Genomic DNA, 20,575 nt, shown 5'->3' on the forward strand with positions numbered 1-20,575 from the left:
TGTATTCTTCTTCGTGATCGCGAAGATACTCCTGTGATCACGAATAGTAATCTGGGCTGCGGAGGCTTTTCTTCATCGCGAACGTGATGGCTAGTACGCGAACGCAGACACCCTTACGCGAACGCGTAGTGTTGAGGGACCTGCGAAGGGGGATTTATGGCTTGCTCCAAGTGAACGTGAGCCCTGGCTCGCGAATGCGAAGACCTGGGGGGGAGAAGCCTTCGCGAACGCGTAGACCATTTGGCTTTTTCCCTTCGCGAACGCGAAGAAGGCCCGACGCCTAATCATTTAAACTTCCAAAAATCGAGATTTCACTCATTTTTCACCATCTTTTCATTAGAGCTCGGCCTAGAGGCGATTTGGAGGAGAAATTTCATCACCCCTTTCATAGGTTAGTGTACTTTAACTTATTTTCTTCCATTTCCATCATCACCCTCTAATTTCTAGCCTTAATCTAAGTTCTTTCATGGTAGAAAATTTGGGATTATGGAAGAATAGGGGGGTTTTGTAAAATTAATATTTTGAGCTCAAATTGAGTTCAAATTTCGAAACTAATTACATAATCGGGCTCGGGGGTGAATGGGTAATTGTGTTTTAGTCCAATTCTTGAGTTTTGACCAAGCGGGCCCGGGGTTGACTTTTTGGAAAAATATAAAGATTTTAACCTTATGTATTATAATTAATTTCCCTAGCATTATTAGATGTTATTGAGTCGATTTTGGTTAGATTCGAATGGTTTGGAGGCAGATTTTAGAAGAAAGGCCCCAGTAGAGCTTTGATTTGCTTGCAGAGCGAGGTAAGTGTTGTGCCTAATCTTTATTTGAGGGAATTAGGAATCCTTGAGCTATGTGCTATATGAAATTCATGTGTAGCAGTGTATATGCGAAGTGACGAGTGTATATACGCCGTCAAAATACTTGTTTCCAGGCTTTCCCGCATTTCATTAATTATTTTATTTCATGTCTTAACTGTTACATGTTTTAATTGCTTCTTATGCCTTAATTTACTACGTGTCGTTTATTATTCTAGTATTAAAAATGTTAGTTTCTCCCATGCTTCCATGTTTAACTGCTACTTACCTTAAATGACTTCCTTGTATCCTTTAATTGTCATTTATTTGACTTATCTTGCTGCTTAGTATTAATTATAGCAATTCTTGATTTGGTACGAGATTTCCTTTATGGTTCTTCTTTCATATTCGTTAATAGTAGAGATTCTTGTGATTCGAGTTGTTGAATTGATTTCATTCATCGAATTGTGTTTATGGATTGAGTTGCACACCGCAACAGGTGGAATAAGGGAGGATATTGATATGGTGGGATCGGGTTGCACGCCGCAACAGGTGAAATAAGGGAGTATTGATATGGTAAAATAAGGGAGGATAATGATATTGACTATGATTATATGGTGGGATCGGATTGTCCCGCAACATATTTTACTTGTTATTATTGATATTGACATGGTGGAATAAGGGAGAATCATGTTTGTATGGTGGCATCGGGTTGCGCACCGCAACGGTTTATATTTTTTGTATTCCTTGTTATGTTGTGTTGGTTTCGGTGTTTTCGTACGAGATTCTGAGGATTTGTATTTCTGATTTTACTGATTTTTGAGGATTGAGTTTATTTTCATAAGTTAACTGCCTTATTTTCCGTATTCCTTTCCTGTCATTATTATTATACTACGTACAGGTTATTGTAAGTGACCCGCCTTAGCTTTGTCACTACTTCGTCGAGGTTAAGTTCGATATTTACAGAGTACATGGGGTTTATTATACTCATACTACACTCTGAACTTCTTGTGCAGACTTTGGATTCGGTCCCAGCGGCAGTCAGTAGATTGCTCGGATCAGACATCTGACGGAGACTTGAGGTACAGTTGCTTGGCGTTTGCAGCCATGAAGTCCCCTTCTACTTTAGCTTAGTTGTTTATTTCTTTTCAGACAGTTTTACTTTTATTCAGACCATTATCTGTATTATTCTAGTCGCTCGTGCACTTGTGACACCAGATCTGGGGTTGTATCTAAATATTGCGGTTGTTATGATTTTTCGCACTTTATTTCAATTCTATTTCAGTTATTTCAGATTAATTGGCATTAGTTAATTTGTTTTGTTAAAAGTGGCTAAAAACTATTCTAACGTTGGCTTTCCTAGCAAGTGAAATGTTAGGCGCCATTACGGTCCCGAGGGTGGGAATTCCGAGTCGTGACATGTAGATACTGGTGTTGATCCCAGCGGCGTCTAGTTGTGTTCTACTCGGATTCAGCTGTATCAGAGACTTGAGGTATAGCTGCATGGCGTCCGCAGCCCTTGAGTCCCCTTCTTTATCCATTTTACTGTTTATCTAGTCTCAAACAGTTGTACCTTATTTCAGACCATATATGTAGTATTCTAGTTGCTAATGTACTCGTGACTCCGAATTTATGGGAGTAGTTGGTATCACGTTATATTTATTATCATTGTGTTGAATTATGAGATTATTAATCATTAAATTTAATTACTCTATAATAATTATTAAAGACTGGTTAATCAATTCAATAACTTCGGCTTGCCTAGCAAGTAGATGTCAGGGGCCATCACGGTCCCGTGGTTGGAAAATTCCAGGTCGTGACATTATGACTTCGTACTATTGATTTTGGGATATTGTACATCTATTGATAGTTGTTGGCTATGTATAACAACTATTGGTTCATGTTTAATGGTTAAATTATTTAAATATGTTAATAATTTAGCAGGTGCTAGACTTACCTAGTTTTAGAGAGTAGGTGGCATCACAACAGACTAAAGTGGGAATTTGGGGTCGTGACACAAAGCCATCCAACTCTCGTGCCGATTACTCCCAAAATAGAAATCCTTTTTATAGTATCTAATGCTTCATTGGAGTCATTAAAATTATAGGCAACACATATGTCAATTTTAAGACACTATTCATCACCTTCTTCCATATGTTCATCCATATTAAGGTTATCCATTTCTAGAGTTCATTCAATAACTCAATCCAACAATCATTTATACACAATAAATGAAGATTGGAAAGTGAAATTACCTCTTGAAAGTAAATCTTGAACAAGTACAACTTTAGTAAGTTTTAGATCTTGGTTGGTAGGCTTGATATGGAGTTTTAAAATCGCCTCTTGTAACCAACCTAACTCCCAATTTCTAAAACCGAGCAATCTGTCCGCGAAGGACTGCATTTATAGGCGCAGAGATGGTTATGAGCAGCGTGGCCATTGGATGCTTGGGACTGCAATACGGCTCTTTGATAAAAAGGCTATAACCTTTTGTACAGAGTTCTGATTGATGAATGTTTTAAAGTGTAGGAAACTAAATTCGAAGGACAACAATCTTATCATCAAATGATGTCCAAATTGTTTTATAGATCGAGAGCTATATACTTTTCAACTTAGGTCATATGTTACTCTGGACGTTCTTTCCTCTTAAAACTCCATCTTGGGGTTTTAGCGTCCTTCGGCCACTTTGCCATTTCAAACGAATTTCAATAAACCTCAGAGATATATTAACGTATTTCCATGATGATATCACTCTCATGTGGGCTCGAGTACACCTCAAAGTAACTTTAATAAACATGCAATTAGTTTAATTGGTCTGAATTATCCTTCAAAACATACGAGGCATTATAATCTTTCAGAAAAATATAGTCCATGAGAAAGTTATTTTTTACTATTTCATATCATTAAAAAGGGAAAAATGACTTCCCACACTTATGGATAAAAACGTCAGTGTATACATGTAATTTTGACCCTTACTTTTACCTTTTCTCAGTTAAATATATTTTTCAAATTTAACTTTAATATTAAATTTAAATTCATTTTCACGTTCACCATGATCCCCGGGGCGGAAGCACGTAGATCGAAGTGGTGTCATAAGACACTGCTTCGCCCGAAATTTTAATTAAATACTTTTGTTGTAGATGACATGCGAAGAGTAAATGACTATAAATTATTTGAAGTGACGCCATTTGATAACTGTAACGAACCGGCCGGTCGTTTTGAGTATTTTAGCCTTGATCCCCTATTTATTGCCTTGTATATGTTATATTGTAGTTATGTGACTTGCCGGGGTATTTGGTTTTGGTTTCGGGTGAGTTTTGGAGTGAAATGGAACACATAGTCCCTAAGTTGGAGGCTTAAGTTGAAAAAGTTGAGCGTAGTTTGACTTTTGTGTAGACGACTCTAGAATAGAGTTTTAACGATTCCAATAGCTCTGTATGGTGATTTTGAACTTAGGAGCATGTCCGGATATTGATTTGGAGGTTCGTAGGTCGTTTCGGCTTGAATTGGCGAAAGTTAGAAAGTTGAAGGTTTGAAAGATTGATGTCACGACCCAAAAACCAACTAGTCGTGATGGCACCTAACCCAACCCGCTATGTAAGCCAATTGACAATAAACCAATTCCAATAAAATTTAATGAGACAAATAAATAAAAGAAAATATCTAAATCTTATACTTTCCCAAGGACTGGTAGTACAAATCATGAGCTTCTAAGATTAGAATTTACAAAGCTGGCTTGAGATAAATAAATACATCATCTCTTCGAAATGTTCATAATCAAATTTTTATAAATCTAAGGCTACTATGAACAAGAGGCAGCTACCACCGGAACACGGTACGTCTTCAAATCCAGCTCATGTCAATCACAGCAACATCAGCATCCAATATTTGCACGCAATATGTAGAAGTGCAGTATGAGTACAACCAACCTTATGTACTCAATAAGTAACAAACCTAATCTTAGGTTGAAAGTAGTGACGATCCATAACAAGGGTCAGGGTCCAACTCCAATAACCAACAACAGTGCATAGTAATATGATAAAGATAGTACAAGAAATAATTCAGTTGTTTCACAATTACGAAAAAATAGGTATACTTTTCATGTATATGAGTGAAAACCCAAATTTTTTACTGAAATCACAAAAATATGAGTACGTTTGTAAAACTGTGATTTTTCCCAAAACTTTTAACTGGTAAATGTTTCATTTTCAAATAGCATGAGAAAAGTACATCTCTATACTTACATGTCAATGTGTTTGTGAAGTCATGAATGACGTAATGTCGTACAGCATGAGGAAAATGCATCTCTATGTCTGTTTGTCAAGTATGCATGTCGAGGTAATGCAACTCAGTGATAAAACCATATGCATACTCTCAGAGTATAAATTCACTCAGTCATCACAGTCACTCAGTCCTCCCAGTCACTCAGTCCTCACAGTCACTCAATGCTCCCAATCGCTCAGCACTCGCACTCAATAGGTACCTGCGCTCACTGGGGATATGTTCAGACTCAGGAGGGGCTCCTTCAGCACAAGCGCTATAACAAGCTAATCATGGCATAAATCAATACAACATGCTGCGGCGTGCAGCCCGATCTCATCATAAATCCTCACCATCAGGCCCTCGGCCTTATTCAGTCATCAATCTCTCCAGTCTCTCGGGCTCAAAATGTTATGAAAATCAGCCCAACATGATGATGTGATATATCGATAAATAGTAACAGTGACTGAGATATGATATGCAATTGAATGCATATGGATGAGTATGCAATTGCAGAAGCAAATAACTCAACAACAGAAATGACCTTAGTGGGTCCCAACATGATAAGCATATAGCCTAGACATGGTTTCTAACATGGATCACAGCTCAATTACTCTAGCACGTAGAGATTTCATAGATACAAATAAGATTAGGTAACTACACAGTACCACAAGAATAAACGAGTCACAATTCACACGGTGCATGCCCACGCGCCCGTCACCTAGCATGTGCATCACCTCGACACGTTTAGAAGTGTTACTTACCTCGAACAAGCTAAATCCAATACTGAGCAAGCCAAACGATGCTCTAAAATGCCATCCCGTGCTTAACAACCTCTGAACGGCTCGAAACTAGCCAAAACCAACTCAAATACATCAAATAACGCCAAAGGGAACAAACCCAATCGATAAAGGTCGAATCTTTAATCAAAATTCCGAAATCGATCAAAAACTCAATCCGGGCCCGTACCTCGGAACCTGATGAAACTTAAAAAATCCGATAACTCATTCAATTACGAGTTCAACCATACTAGTTTTACTCGAATCCGACTCCGGATCGATCTTCAAAACTCAAAAATTCACTCTATGCTAAAATCCTCAATTTTCTCTTTATAATTCATAATTCAATTACCAAATAAAGATAGAATGACGAGATATAATCAAAACCGAGTAGAGAACACTTACCCCAATTCATATGGTGAAAACCGCCTAAAACATTGCCCAAATCCAAGCTCCCCAACTCAAAATATGACCAAATGAACAAACCCTCAATATTAAATATTTTTTATCCAGCTGTTCTGCCTCGTTTCGTATAACAAATGATCCCAAGCATCACTTTTGATGCCTCCAATGGATTTCTTTGAACTTTCAGTCAAGTTAGGCTTTTGAATCACCTAATTTGGCCTTAAAATGAGGGAGATATGATATTTTGAAGTTTTAAATGAAGTCTGAAAAATTTAAGGAATAAAAAATTACATTTTTGTAATTATTTTACACCAGAAAATCAGCAACGAAAGAATTTTCGTGTTAGCATCCAAAACTCATTCGGAACCTCTCGGACACAAGCCATATATGCGTTTCAATCATAAAATACGCTATGAACCTGCTCGTGCACTCAAAACACCGAAAAGAGGTCATCTTGACCCGATATTGACCATGATCAAACTCCAAATCCTTAACTTAACTAGTTTCTCAACCAATGATCCAAAACACACTCGAGCCCCTCGGGACCCCATTTAATCATACCAACAAGTCTTAAAACACGATACGAACTTATTCGACGCTTCAAATCACATCAAACAACATAAAAACCACGAATCATACCTCAAATCAAACTTAATAAATTCTAGAACTTTCAACTTCCAAAACGCGTGCCGAACCATATTAAATGAACTCGGAATGACCTCAAATTTTGCACACAAGTTTCAAATGACATAACGAAGCTATTCCAACTCTCGGAACCAAACTCCGAACCCGATATCAGCAAAGTCAACTTTCGGTCAAACTTATTAACATTACAAAACTCTAAATTGTCAACTTTCGCCAATTAACGCTAGAGCCTTCAAGAAACATCCAAATGCAAATCCGGGTATACGCCCAAATCCAAAATCACCATCCGGACCTAACGAAACCATCAAAACTCCAATCCGCGGTCAAATACATAAAAGTCAACCTTGGTCAACTCTTCTAACGTAAAGCTTCAATCATGAAGTTCATTCTTCCAAATTGATTCTGAATAACCTGAAAACCAAAATCGACGATTCACATAAGTCATAATACATCATACCGAGCAACTCACGCCCTCAAACTACCGAGAAAAGTGCAAATGCTCGAAACGACCGGCCGGGTCGTTACATCCTTCCCCACTTAAACTTACGTTTGTCCTCGAATGTACTAAGAGTCATTTCAAAGCCATCAAACTGCCGTGTAACCTTACCATGCGCATACCCGAGGGTGATCCCACGTCACCCTATTCCATATAGGCCTGACAACGCAACACAACTTAAGATCATTCCTTCAACCTTTGCCCGTAAACCTTAGAATCCAATTTCCACATCCAGAATTCCTTACAATACCCAAATCTTGCACCTACACACTATATAAGTCTGAACAAGATGCATCGAGCCATAACCATAACCAAAGATGTAATCACATGAGGTACCACATAACTCAGATACTTACAGCAATAACTTTTGGCCACATCAACTGCTCAAAACACACCCAATACTGGTAATGAACCTCATATCAAACAAAACCCCGTTCTAAAACATTCGTATACTACCAATGATGAAAGAAACATGCAGAAACTAATAACCACTCATCAGACCAACAAGTCATGGAGCCCTCTCCCGTCCAATCAGAACCAAAGCCAGATCCTAAGCCGACTTCCGATATTATTCCTCCAAACACACTATAATCAAATACGATAACACCCATTCTAGGTCCGACGACCTCATGTTATCAAATACAATCTCCCTACTAACATGCCACACTAATACAACCTTAAGCCACAAACGGTGCAATCTGTGCACCAATACCCAATAATTCAAGTGTACTCAAACATAGAAAATGACTCAAATGAGAGAACCGTCCCACAAGCTCAACAAGTACTACCACAACACAATGCTAAGAACCCATCACATACCGTAGAACCAAAACACACGAATCAATCACAAAGGATCATATCCCGATATACCCCAGCTGCAATGCGTGACCCCATACAAACACTGGTGCATATGAAATACCTCCAGCCAAAATGCTCAAAATCAACGACCACGCACAATTCGACATCCAGTACCCAATGTGAATGACCATAACCATGGAGGAACCAATAACACAATACCACAGACCGGAAAGAAAATCACCAAATGCGCAATTAGTCATTCAACACCCTAATACCCATCTCGTTCAAATTCCGCTATAAGGCCCAAATAGAACCGCACCATGTCTGCATATAACCAACGGATCACAGTCTCTCGTAGCATAGAAGAGTAACTCATAGAACATATCAAAACACGAACAAGCTCAACTCTAACCGACTGACTCACCCCTCAACACTAACTGTGCTGAGTCAACAAATCCGACCCGATGTAGGATACACATCCTCATTAGGCCTACCAATGGGCCTCGAATCAACTCTGGTCATCCACAAATAGAAAAATAACCCTCCAAAATCCTCAATGATCTAACCATAACATTTATCATCATCTAGCTAACTTTGGCCACATCTTTACAATCCACAACCACGAAACAATCTGCTTCTGAGAACTCCCGGTCTCCAAATCCGTAGAACACACGAGTCATTATATCCGATACCAACTCCACCCCCCGAATGACTAACACGTCTCTCATACATAATCATCCCCCCCCCCCAAGAAATACTTCTATAATTCTTCCATGCCACATAGAAAAATCTGAACATCAGCAGTCGATCAGCTAGGCGAGTACCGCAATACCCATGAAGCATCCATAACTCAAAACTCAATGCGCCTTTTGAATATACACTCTCGTCAGGCAATACCAAGTAGTAATAGAATTCATCTAGGCATCTGAAACCGTCCATGTTGTCTAAGAATTCATGACATTCCCTTCAAAACTGAACCATGACCTTGCACATGCAAATCTCAATCCTACACAACACACCGCGTCTATTATGCCATTATATGAAAAGTACGTAAATCTCATAATCAATCTCTGAGTCACCAGCAGAACACATACCCGATCAGCCAGAAACCTTCCGTTTGATCCATCCAGGAGAAAATCACAATATGCAACATGCTCCTCACGCCGGTAGGAAATATCCATCTTAAACTGTGGTAGAAAAAATCAAGAACTCTTTGAAACCTATTAACACGTAACCAAACTATTAGAACTGAACCTCTCTAACTCAACCAAGCCACGCGGGTTGCCCAACCCTAGAGTATTGCCATGAATCACATGTAGAGACGCACCATATTGTAAGAACCAAAAGGATCGAGCATACCATTACCATACTGATTGAACCTACTGCCAAGTTGTCCTGTTTCCTCCGAGTTTCTTCTAAATTGCCTTCAAGTTAATACTCATCCTTGCTAGAACACCACAATCCTTAACCAAAACTCACCCCACAAATCCTAGCATAGAACCACACCACCCTAAGCCTCATAAGCCGCTGAATTCCCTCTTAAATACCCCAAAAGTACCACAACCGAGATACCCATTCTGAAGAGACCTTCTGTGAGTCTAAAGTCATTTCCTTCACCCTCATGATACCGAAATGTAAGATCCATAATGACATAGAAGTACCGCGAGTCTCGATGCCATCCAATGTAAATCTCAGATCCTAGCCATATACCAATCCGGAAAAACTCACAATTGCTACGCATAAATCTTGAATCCATTAGAACTTTCTCGAGAGTCATCCATTCTGCCCAAATCTCAATTGCGTCACCTAAACGGGTCAAACGACATGTGCCCCATTAGCACGGCGACACCTAAAGATGTAACCCCACCTTAACGCAACCAAGCAAATTCCTACTCCATGCGCACTACATCCGTCACGAATAACAACTCAAATAATTCCATGATTTCCATATACCCATAAAGTGTAATATACCCCGTATCCAGAAATTCCCTTACTCTAGTCATCCTCGATTTCAACCTTTGCAAGGAATAACTGATTCACAGTTATGCCTCAAACCAAAACAAGTACAACACATAACCATACAATCGAATCGTCGATAGCAGACTCCCCCACTTAGCTCAAAGCCATAGAACAAAATAGTCGAAAATTCACAATACCCATACTCTATTACTGCCATAATCCCGCACTGAAATTCAACTAAATCCTTCATAAGCTTATGTAACACAAACCATATAATACCTCAAATTGTCTGCTAAGCTCGCATTCATCCTCGTGACGGTCAGGTCAACTTCCTCGAGCGATCCAGACCATATCGCAACACACATAACCCACTAGTAGCAAAAATCTCTCCACACAATCATCATAAGGGTCAACCCCGTAGATTACCATGCAGGTCATAACCAACCTACTTAACCTCAAACTAACATCTCTCTATACCCTTTCACAGCTACAACTACTAAGCAATCACTTAATCTTCCTGAATCTGAACCCATCGACAAGCCCGTGAGAATCTAATTCGTTCCATAGTTAAGCAACATGAAAGATCCTTCAATACACTCATGGCTCGAGACTATACATCACATCAGGACAGAAGTCAAACACCCAATGGTCCTTTTTACATCCCAAGCGAATGCTTCTTGTCACATTTAACCTATCTGAACACATCTCGCAGTCATATCATACTCATCTTATAGCCATCCAACCACTCAAAAAGCCATAAATTCCACTCATAGGGACACTACCGAACATATAAGTCCAAAAGAACGTGCTCACGCAACTGAAATCGCCGTGCTCAAGCTACAATCAAAATCGGGCGCCAAGTCCTCCAGACTGGCCCATCATTCACACACAGAAATCACATCTCGCACCTCATCCATAAAATCACAAGCTGGCGATACACAACTGATACTGAGATCTCATATGCGCAAACGAATGCATGGAGGGAATTCAAATAGTTATATTTCAAGTTGAATAAATGTCGCACGATAAGGAAAGAAAGATGGAAAGTTTATCCTAAATGCCCTTTGGCCTCTTGAAGATAGGTACGGACGTAATCATACCGATCCGCAAAACTCTACTAGACACTTGCTCATGACTTGTAGAACCTAGAGCTCTGATACCAACTTGTCACGACTCAAAATCCAACTAGTTGTGATGGCACCTAACCCAACCCACTAGGTAATCCAATTGACAATAAATCAATTCCAATAAAATTTAATGCGATAAAAAAATAAAAGATATTATCTGAATCTTATACATTTCCCAAGGACTGGTAATACAAATCATGAGCTTCTAAGATTAGAATTTACAAAGTTGGTATGAAATAAATAAATAAATACATCATCTTTTTGAAATGTACATAAACAGATTTTTATAAATCTAAGGCTACCATGAACAAGAGGCAGCTACCACCGGAACACAGTACGTCTTCAAATCCAGCTCTTGTCGATCAAAGAAATATCAACATCCAACATCTGCACGCAAGGTGCAGAAGCATAGTATGAGTACAACCGACCCCATGTACTCAATAAGTAACAAACCTAACCTTAGGTTGAAAGTAGTGACGAGTTGGGACAGGGGTCAGGGTCCAACTCCAATAACCAGTAACAGTTCATAGCAATATGATAAATATGGTACAAGAAATAATTCAGCTGGTTCATAGTTATAGAAAAATAGGCATGCTTTACAAGTATATCAGTAAAAACCCAAATCTTTTACCGAAATTACCCAAATATGAGTCCCAAAACTTTCAACAGATAAATGTTTCATTTTCAAATAGCATGAGGAAAGCACATCTCTATGGCTACATGTCATTGTATACGTGAAGTCATAAATGACGCAATGTCGTACAACATGAGAAAAATGCATCTTTATGCCTGTATGTCATGTGTGCATGTCGAATGCAATGCAACTCAATGATAAAACCATATGTATACTCTCACAGTATTAATTCACTCAGTCCTCCCAGTCACTCAGTCCTCCCAGTAACGCAGTCCTCACATTCACTCAATCCTCCCAATCGCTCGGCACTCGCACTCAGTAGGTACCTGTGCTCACTGGGGTGTGTACAGACTCCGGAGGGGCTCCTTTAGCCCAAGCACTATAACAAGCCAATCAAGGCATAAATCAATAAAACATGTTACAGCGTGCAGCCCAATCCCATCATAAATCCTTACAATCAGGCCCTCGACCTCACTCAGTCATCAATCTCTCCAGTCTCTCGGGCTCACAATGTCATGAAAATCAGCCCAACATGATGATGTGATGTATCAATAAATGGTAACAGAGATATGATATGCAAATGAATGCGTATGACTGAGTATGTAATTGCAATGTAACCAAATAACTCAATAGCAAAAATTACCTCAGTGGGTCCCAACAGGATAAGCATATATCCTAGACATGGTTTCTAACATGCACCACACCTCAATTACTCTAGCACGTAGAGATTTCATAGATACAAATAAGATTAGGTAACTACACAGTACCACAGAAATAACTGAGTCACAATTCACATGGTACATGCCCACACGCCCGTCACCTAGCATGTGCATCACCTCGAACCCCAAACAAACACATAACACGTATAATCAGGGTTCATACCCTCAGCTCCAAGTTTAGAAGTGTTACTTACCTCGAACAAGCCAAATTCAATACCGAGCAAGCCAAACATTGCTCCAAAATGCCGCCCCACATGTACCGACCTCTGAATGTCTCAAAACTAGCCAAAAGGAACTCAAATACATCAAATAATGCCAAAGGGAACAAACCGGATCGATAAAGGTCGTATCTTTAATCAAAATCCCGAAATTGACCAAAACGTCCAACCCAGGCTCGCGCCTCGGAACCTGATGAAACTTATAAATTCCGACAACCTATTTAATTACGAGTCCAGCCATACTAGTTTCAATCAAATCTAACTCTGAATCGATGTTCAAAACTCAAAAACTCACTCTATGAAACTTTATGCTAAAATTCTCAATTTTCTCTTTATAACTCATCATCCAATTACCAAAAACGAAGATAGAATCACGAAATATAATTAAAACCGAGTAGAGAATACTTATTCCAATTCATATGGTGAAAATCACCTCAAATATTTCTCAAATCCAAGCCCCCCAACTCAAAATATGACCAAATGAACAAACCCTCGATATTAAATATTTTTTGTCCAGTTGTTCTGCCTCATTTCATGTGCCTAATCCTAAAACTCGATTTTGATGCCTCCAACGGATTCCTTGTGAATGTTCAGTCAAGGTAGACTTTTGAATCACCCAATTTAGCTTTAAAATAAGGGAGATATGATGTCTTGAAGTTTTAAATGAAGTTTGGAAATTTAAGGAATAAACAATGACATTTTCGTAATTATTTTACACCAGAAAATTAGCAACAAAAGAATTTTCGTTTTAGAACCCAAAACTTATTTGGAACCTCTCGAACACAAATCATATATGCGTATCAATCATAAAACACACTACGAACATGCTCGAATACTCAAAACACCGAAAAGAGGCCATCTTGACCCGATATTGATCACGGTCAAACTCGAAATCCTTAACTTAACAAGTTTCTCATCCAATGTTCCAAATTACACCCGCGCTCCTCGGGACCCCATTCAATCATACCAACAAGTCTTAAAATACGATACGAACTTATTCAAAGCTTCAAATTACATCAAACAATATAAAAAACTATGAATCATACCTCAAATCAAACTTAATAAACTTTTGAACTTTCAACTTCCAAAAATCGTGCCGAACCATATCAAATCAACTCGGAATGACCTCAAATTTTGCACACAAGTTTCAAATGACATAATAAATCTATTCCAACTCCCGAAACTAAAATCTGAACCCAATATCACAAAAGACATATTCCGGTCAAACTTATGAATATTGCAAAACTCCAAATTGCCAATTTTCGCTAATTAACGCTAGAACCTTCAAGAAACATCCAAATACAAATTCGGGCATACTCCCAATTCCAAAATCACCATCTGGACCTAACAAAACCATCAAAACTCCAATCCGGGGTCAAATAAACAAAAGTCAAAATTGGTCAACTCTTCCAACTTAAAGCTTCAATCATGAAGTTCATTCTTCCAAATCGATTCCGAATAACCTAAAAACCAAAACTGACAATTCATATAAGTCATAATACATCATACGGAGCTACGCATGCCCTCAAAATACCGATCGAAGTGCAAATGCACGAAACAACCGGCAATTGAGAAGTTTGACCGGGAGTTAACTATATTAATATCGGGGTCGGATTCCGATGCCATAAGTTGGAATAGGTCCGTCATATCATTTATGACTTATGTGCAATTTGAATTTAATCAGAGTTGTTTTGGTATGAATCGACATTAGTTTTGGAATACGAAAGTTCATAGTTTCAATAAGCTTGAATTGGGTTGTGATTCGTAGAATCGATGTTGTTTGATATGATTTTTGGCCTCTAGTAGGTCTGTTATGTGTTTTGGAACTTGTTGGTATATTTGGACGGGGTCTTGGGAGCCCTGGGTGTGATTCGGATTGAATCAGGAACAATTTTGAACTTGATGCATTGCTGAAGCACAGGTGTGTCTTGTGCAATCGCACATGCGCATTTTGGGCCGCAGGTGCAGCACCGCAAAAGCAGCCCTCGAGCAGTAGAAGCAAATTATGGCCTGCCCAGCTAGGAACGCAGATGTAATTAGAGTTCCGCAGAAGCAGACTCGCAGGAGCGAGTGAGGAAGCGCAGAAGCAGAAAGGCTAACCAAGCCTGGGGTCACAGAAGTGGAGCCCCTTCTGCAGGCGCGAGAGCGCAGATGCGTCCATGTTCCGCAGGAGCGTACGTGCAGGTGCACGATTTGGAATCGTTATCGAATGGGTGTTCAGATTTTGTAATTTTGGTCGGGTTCCGAGACGCGAGCCCGAGGTTGACTTTTTGAGTTAGACTTTTTACTTCTCTCTAAAGATCGTAACTTTATTGTTCGGAATAGTTTTCTATAGTTTATATTTACGGTATGAACTTGTTTTGGCTAGATACGAGCCGTTTGGAGTTAGATAAACGAGGGAAAGGCTTACTAGTGGATTGAGTTAGTGTATTTTGAGGTAAGTGTCTTTTCTAACTTTGTGGGGGAATTACCTCTTAGGATTGGTGTTGATTTGTGTTAATTGTGATATGTGAAAGCCGTGTACGCAAGGTGACGAGTGTGTACACGGGCTAAATGTTGAAATTGACCGATTTTAGTTATGTTGATTTCTTTCATGCCTTAATTGAGTTACCTTAGCATGTTATCATCATCATTATTAGTATATCTTCACATGCTCTACTTGTCTTATCTCTTACTTGTTAATTGTCCTTTTATGTTTAGTTGAAGTATTATTTCCTCTAATCCTTACTCATTATTTAACCGTTGAGTTCTCTACTTGAAGTTATTGTTCTTGGAATATCTTGTTGTTTAAATTGGTATTGAGTTATGAAGGCTGTGATTCACATTGAGGAAAAGTTGTAAAGTTGTGAAATACCATTCTTGTTGAGTTATTGATATTCGGCTTAAAGTATGCATATTTTAATGTATAATGCCTCACATTGTGCTCATGTCTCGTAGAATTCGGATGTATAATATAATGATTTGTGCTAATTTATGGTACCTCTATGTGTAGGAATCATTCGGATGCAATTTGGGACAAAAGTGTGCAAATTGGAGCAAAAATGGGAAGAAAAGGCAAAAGTGCACACTTGAGCACCACAGGTAGCATGGGGTGCTACCCGTAGCCCAGTTTCCATAAGCAAAAAATATCCAGCGCCCTACGCTACCCTGGGCGCTGGTAATGGGGACTTGTCCTATTTCGCCTGGGACTTGGTTATTTCGGCCCTATACATCCCCAACTCGTATATAAAGGGTCCTAAACCTATTTGGAGGGAGGAGAACATTTTTGGAGAGGAAAACATAAGCACAGAGTCGCCGTGGAGGCCAAAATTCATCAAATTTCATCTTTCTTCCGCCAAACATAGTAACTCTTATGGTTCTTTGTATGAGTTGTTGTTTGGCTACCATGTCTATGTAGAGCTAAACTTCACGTTCTAGGGTTGTGGTTCTTTAATGACTATTGTTATTCGGATATTGATTTTGCTTTCTTTATTTATCATATTGATTTATTTATTCAATCTTGTGCTTAATTATATAATTTATTGATCACCAATTGAATATTATCTACTAATCTAGAGTTGAACTCGAAAGTGGGAATTCTAGATTGCACATAGGATTGAGTAGAGCAAGTTCTTGAACCTGGGCATCGGTGAACGGATTCGCAGTTAGGATAGACATATATCTAATTGCCTCACTTGGTTGATGTACATGAATTATAAATGCGTTCTTGTTAGTTCTAATTCCATAGACATATAGGCGTTAGGTTAGCTTGAATAGGCGAGTAAGAACTCGACAGATTCTTATGAGCAATATTAACCCTGTCAACCAATGAACTAGATGAATTAGTCAGTCAATTCAATTGAAGAATACAATATGAATCTTAGATAGCCCATAACCCTGGATCGTGTTTTCATGATATTGATAACATAAAAATCTAATCTTCCTCTGTTCAAAGTTTAATATTTGTTTTTATTTATTTTAATTAGTTTAGAATCAAATACTTCTAGTTTTAATTGTGTTTAGATATTTAGGATAGTTTAATTTAGTTAATAGTTAATCACAAGTTCTCGTGGGTTCGACATCCGTCTTTTAGTCACTTTATTACTTGACGATTGCGTATACTTGCGTGTGCGTTTGGCCACAACAAGTTTTTGGCATCATTGCCGGGGACTTAGAATTAGCTATTTCTAGATTAGACATTTTTTTTATCATTTCAAGTTTTTTAATTTTAGTTTAGTTAGTATTTTTTATTTATTTTAACATGGCATCTTGGAATAAAAATTGTTCGAATGATGGTTATTCTTATTTTGATGATCTTTGTCCATATTGTGGAGGACCTAACTAGTGAAAGAATTGTCAGAATGTTCCCGGGAGCGAGTTGTGCACACAATCTCAATCCTTTGAGTGGAATATTTGTAATATATGTGGTGGTCAAGGTGGTCATTGGGATGGTTATCCTAATTCTTCTTATCCATCTCTGAGCCCATATTATGATCTTTCTAACAGTGTTTGTGAGTTTGATAGGGGCAATGAATTGCATGATATGGAACGTGATGCATATATTAAGGACATTTTGAGGCAAGTAGCAGAGTATCAGGATGAACTCAAAAAAGATATGAAAAGAATGAGGGTAGCAATCACAAGAATGAAAGCCAATCTGGAAGAATTGAATGAAGAGAGTGAGTTCCAGCAAGAGGAAAATTTTGAAAAATAAGAGATTTTGAGCCAAACTTGGCTAGTGGAACAAGCTGAAAAATTGAAAGTATATGAGGCTCAACGTGAGGAAATTACAAATGAGATGAGATACTTTATAGAAGGAAGAGCTGAACAGGGACAAGAGATCGATAAATTTGGTACTGCTATTCATGACTTAGAGGCTCAATTGAATGCAAAGGTTGATGCGTCTAACGCCCAACAAAATAGTAATGAGTTGTGTGAAGCTGAAAAGAAGCTTATACACCAAATTGAGGAGCTAAAAGTGGAGAGCCAATAATTCGAGCATATTTTTGTTGATGATGCCCATGTTGAGAAAAGTACACTAGAGCCATGTGAGGATGCAAATAATATTATATTTAAAGACTCTTGTGCATGTAAATATGAGGATGTAAAGGGTAATACAATTCTAGAGTTAGGGCGTATTGGTCCTCATTCCATATATTTTTTACCATTGTGTTTGGATGATGACATGGAAATCGAGTCATCTGAGCCTTTGGAGGAGCTAATGGATGAGGAATGGGGTGCTTACATTCTTGAATTCATCGTGCCAGAAAGACAGAATTACATACATCATCCGAAGGCCAAGAAGTGTAAAATGCGATATTGGTTGCTTGGCCCAATTAAATTTGTCTCACCGCCATGAGAGCATAACAGAAAGCTTGAAACCAAATTAGGGGATTAATTCATAAGTTCGAGGTGGAGACAAAAAGTGGTTCATGTCGTGCCGCGATGTTAAATTAGGCGTTTGTTGGGAGGCAACCCAGCTTTACTGTTTTCTTTTAGTTTTGATTTTTTATTTTCTTATTATATTATTTTTGTAGTGTTGTTTTATTTTGTAGGATTTTGAGCATAGGGAGAAAAGTCATAGGAAGTGTTCAAAAGTGAGCCAGGTGGTCGGAACTAAGTGTGGGATGCTCGCACAAAGGATCATGCCTGAGAGAAGTCTGAGTACCCCGTGAGTCGTTATTGCTTCGGCCTTTGGCCTTTCAGGGAGTTTCTTGTCCACCCTCGTTATTTGTTTTTGTTTTATTTGTGCATTGGGGACACAACACTCTTTTAAGTGTGAGGTGAAAAAGTTTCTGTAGATAATTAGTAATAGTATGTTAGGAAGAAAAAAACGTTAACTTCTTATTTTGAGTTTAACTTCTTATTTTTGTTTTTGTAGTGGTGTAGTATGTTAGTAGTATTTTAGTAACTTAAATTTTTTTAAATATGGAAAATAAAAAAAAACTGAAAAATATTGGACTTTTTCTGACGATGGATCTCCTAGACAGTTTTCTTTGCAAAATAAAAAAAACACAAAAATATACCTTTTAGTTTACCTTAGGTAGAAATAATCCCCCGTGGTTTTTCTTTGTGCCTTGGTTCTTTTTCATGGGATATATTTTGAACCAGGTAGTAAATTTTCAATTTTTAGAGTAGATTAGAATTTAGGACATAAATAGAGGAAGAAATATGAGATTCCTAGGCGCTCTTGACATTTTTGATAATAGCATATTTAGGCTTTGGCATGTATAGTACCTTCCCTATATTTTAAAATTGATCATGATGCCTTTATAATTGGATAGCATGTCTTGTGACGCTTATGTCTCACTTTCTTGACTTGTGTTCATTTTGTGCTTTGTGCTTAATATCTCGTGGCTTTGTGAATACTTGCATTAGTTGAGAGTCGGAGTGGGACCGTCCTTAGTGAGTCATGTGCCATGTGTGGTGAGATTTTTGTGTAGTCCATGTATTGTACTTGTGTCTAGAACTTGCCCGGTATGTGAGTTGAAGCAAAATTTTAGGTGATGCTCGATTTGAAAAATAATTTTAGGCTTTCTTTGATCTTTTTGAGCATATTTCTTACCAAAAATAAAAATCATTCCTAGTTAACCCCTATGAGCCTATAGATTTTATTTGGCACCCACATTACAAGTCTATACCCGTTTTGTTCTTAATTAATATTGTTTTGATCCTTTTACCTCTTAAAGCACTTTAATTATAAAATGAGTGTTAGAAGAAGTAAGAAGAGAATTTGGGGGGCTTTTGAGTGGAACCAATGAAAAGAAGAAATGTGCACTTGTATTGTAAAATAATACACCACTAGCGAAAATTATAGAAGAAGAGAAAATTCTTATTGAAAAGAAAAAAAAAAGAGAAAGAAAACAAATATGTAGATACATAAATTGATATCTTATCCTTGCTAGTGGATATGAATTAAGATGGTGCTAAAAGAAAGAAGGAATATTTTTTGGGGGTGATATTATTTGTGAAGTTGAAGTTAGATTGAGGAAATAGGTGTTTAAAGTTGATTATGTGATGTGTTAAAGTGCTTAGGAGGGTGAACCACTATTCCTAAATATATCCTACCCGTCCCTTAGCACACGTTACAACCATATAAAGTCTTAATTGATTGTAAATCGAGCGAGCTTACATTAGTAGAGATTTACATTAAGGGCAAGCCTATGGTACCAATTGCATGCATGCGACTTCTTTGTGAGAGTGAGAGATTTCTTTTATATACAAGTGAGTCCTTAAACTATATTTGATCATGAGATTTGGATGTGTAGATCCAACTTACTCTCTTTGCTTTTGTTGTGAGGGCACATGGTTTCACGAGGGATAGGTAATATTATTAGACTTCTCTAGGATGTTGGGTGTTCAAACCATGAGTGCATTGGGACATTGAGTTGGTTTTTGAGGCTAGGAGTGTTGTGAGCATGTTGTCTTTGTTTGAATATTTTTGAAGAATGATATAAGTAAAGGGAAGTGTATGTGATTGCATATGCTAGAGTTTAATTGTTGCTATCAATCATGGTCATTGGTGTAGAGTGCTAAAAGATAGAGTAATTTGTTGGTTGACTCGAGGACGAGCAATGTTTACGTGTGAGGTGTTGATATTCGGCTTAAAGTATGCATATATTTATGTATATTGCCTACCATTGTGCTCATATCTCGTAGATTTCGGACGTATAATATAATAATTGGTGCTAATTTATAGTACTTCTATGTGTAGGAATCATTTGGATGTAATTTGGGATGAAAGTGTGTGAATTGGAGCGAGAATG

Source organism: Nicotiana tomentosiformis, chromosome 2 (genome assembly GCF_000390325.3).
Source record: "Nicotiana tomentosiformis chromosome 2, ASM39032v3, whole genome shotgun sequence".
NCBI classification, from domain to species: domain Eukaryota; kingdom Viridiplantae; phylum Streptophyta; class Magnoliopsida; order Solanales; family Solanaceae; genus Nicotiana; species Nicotiana tomentosiformis.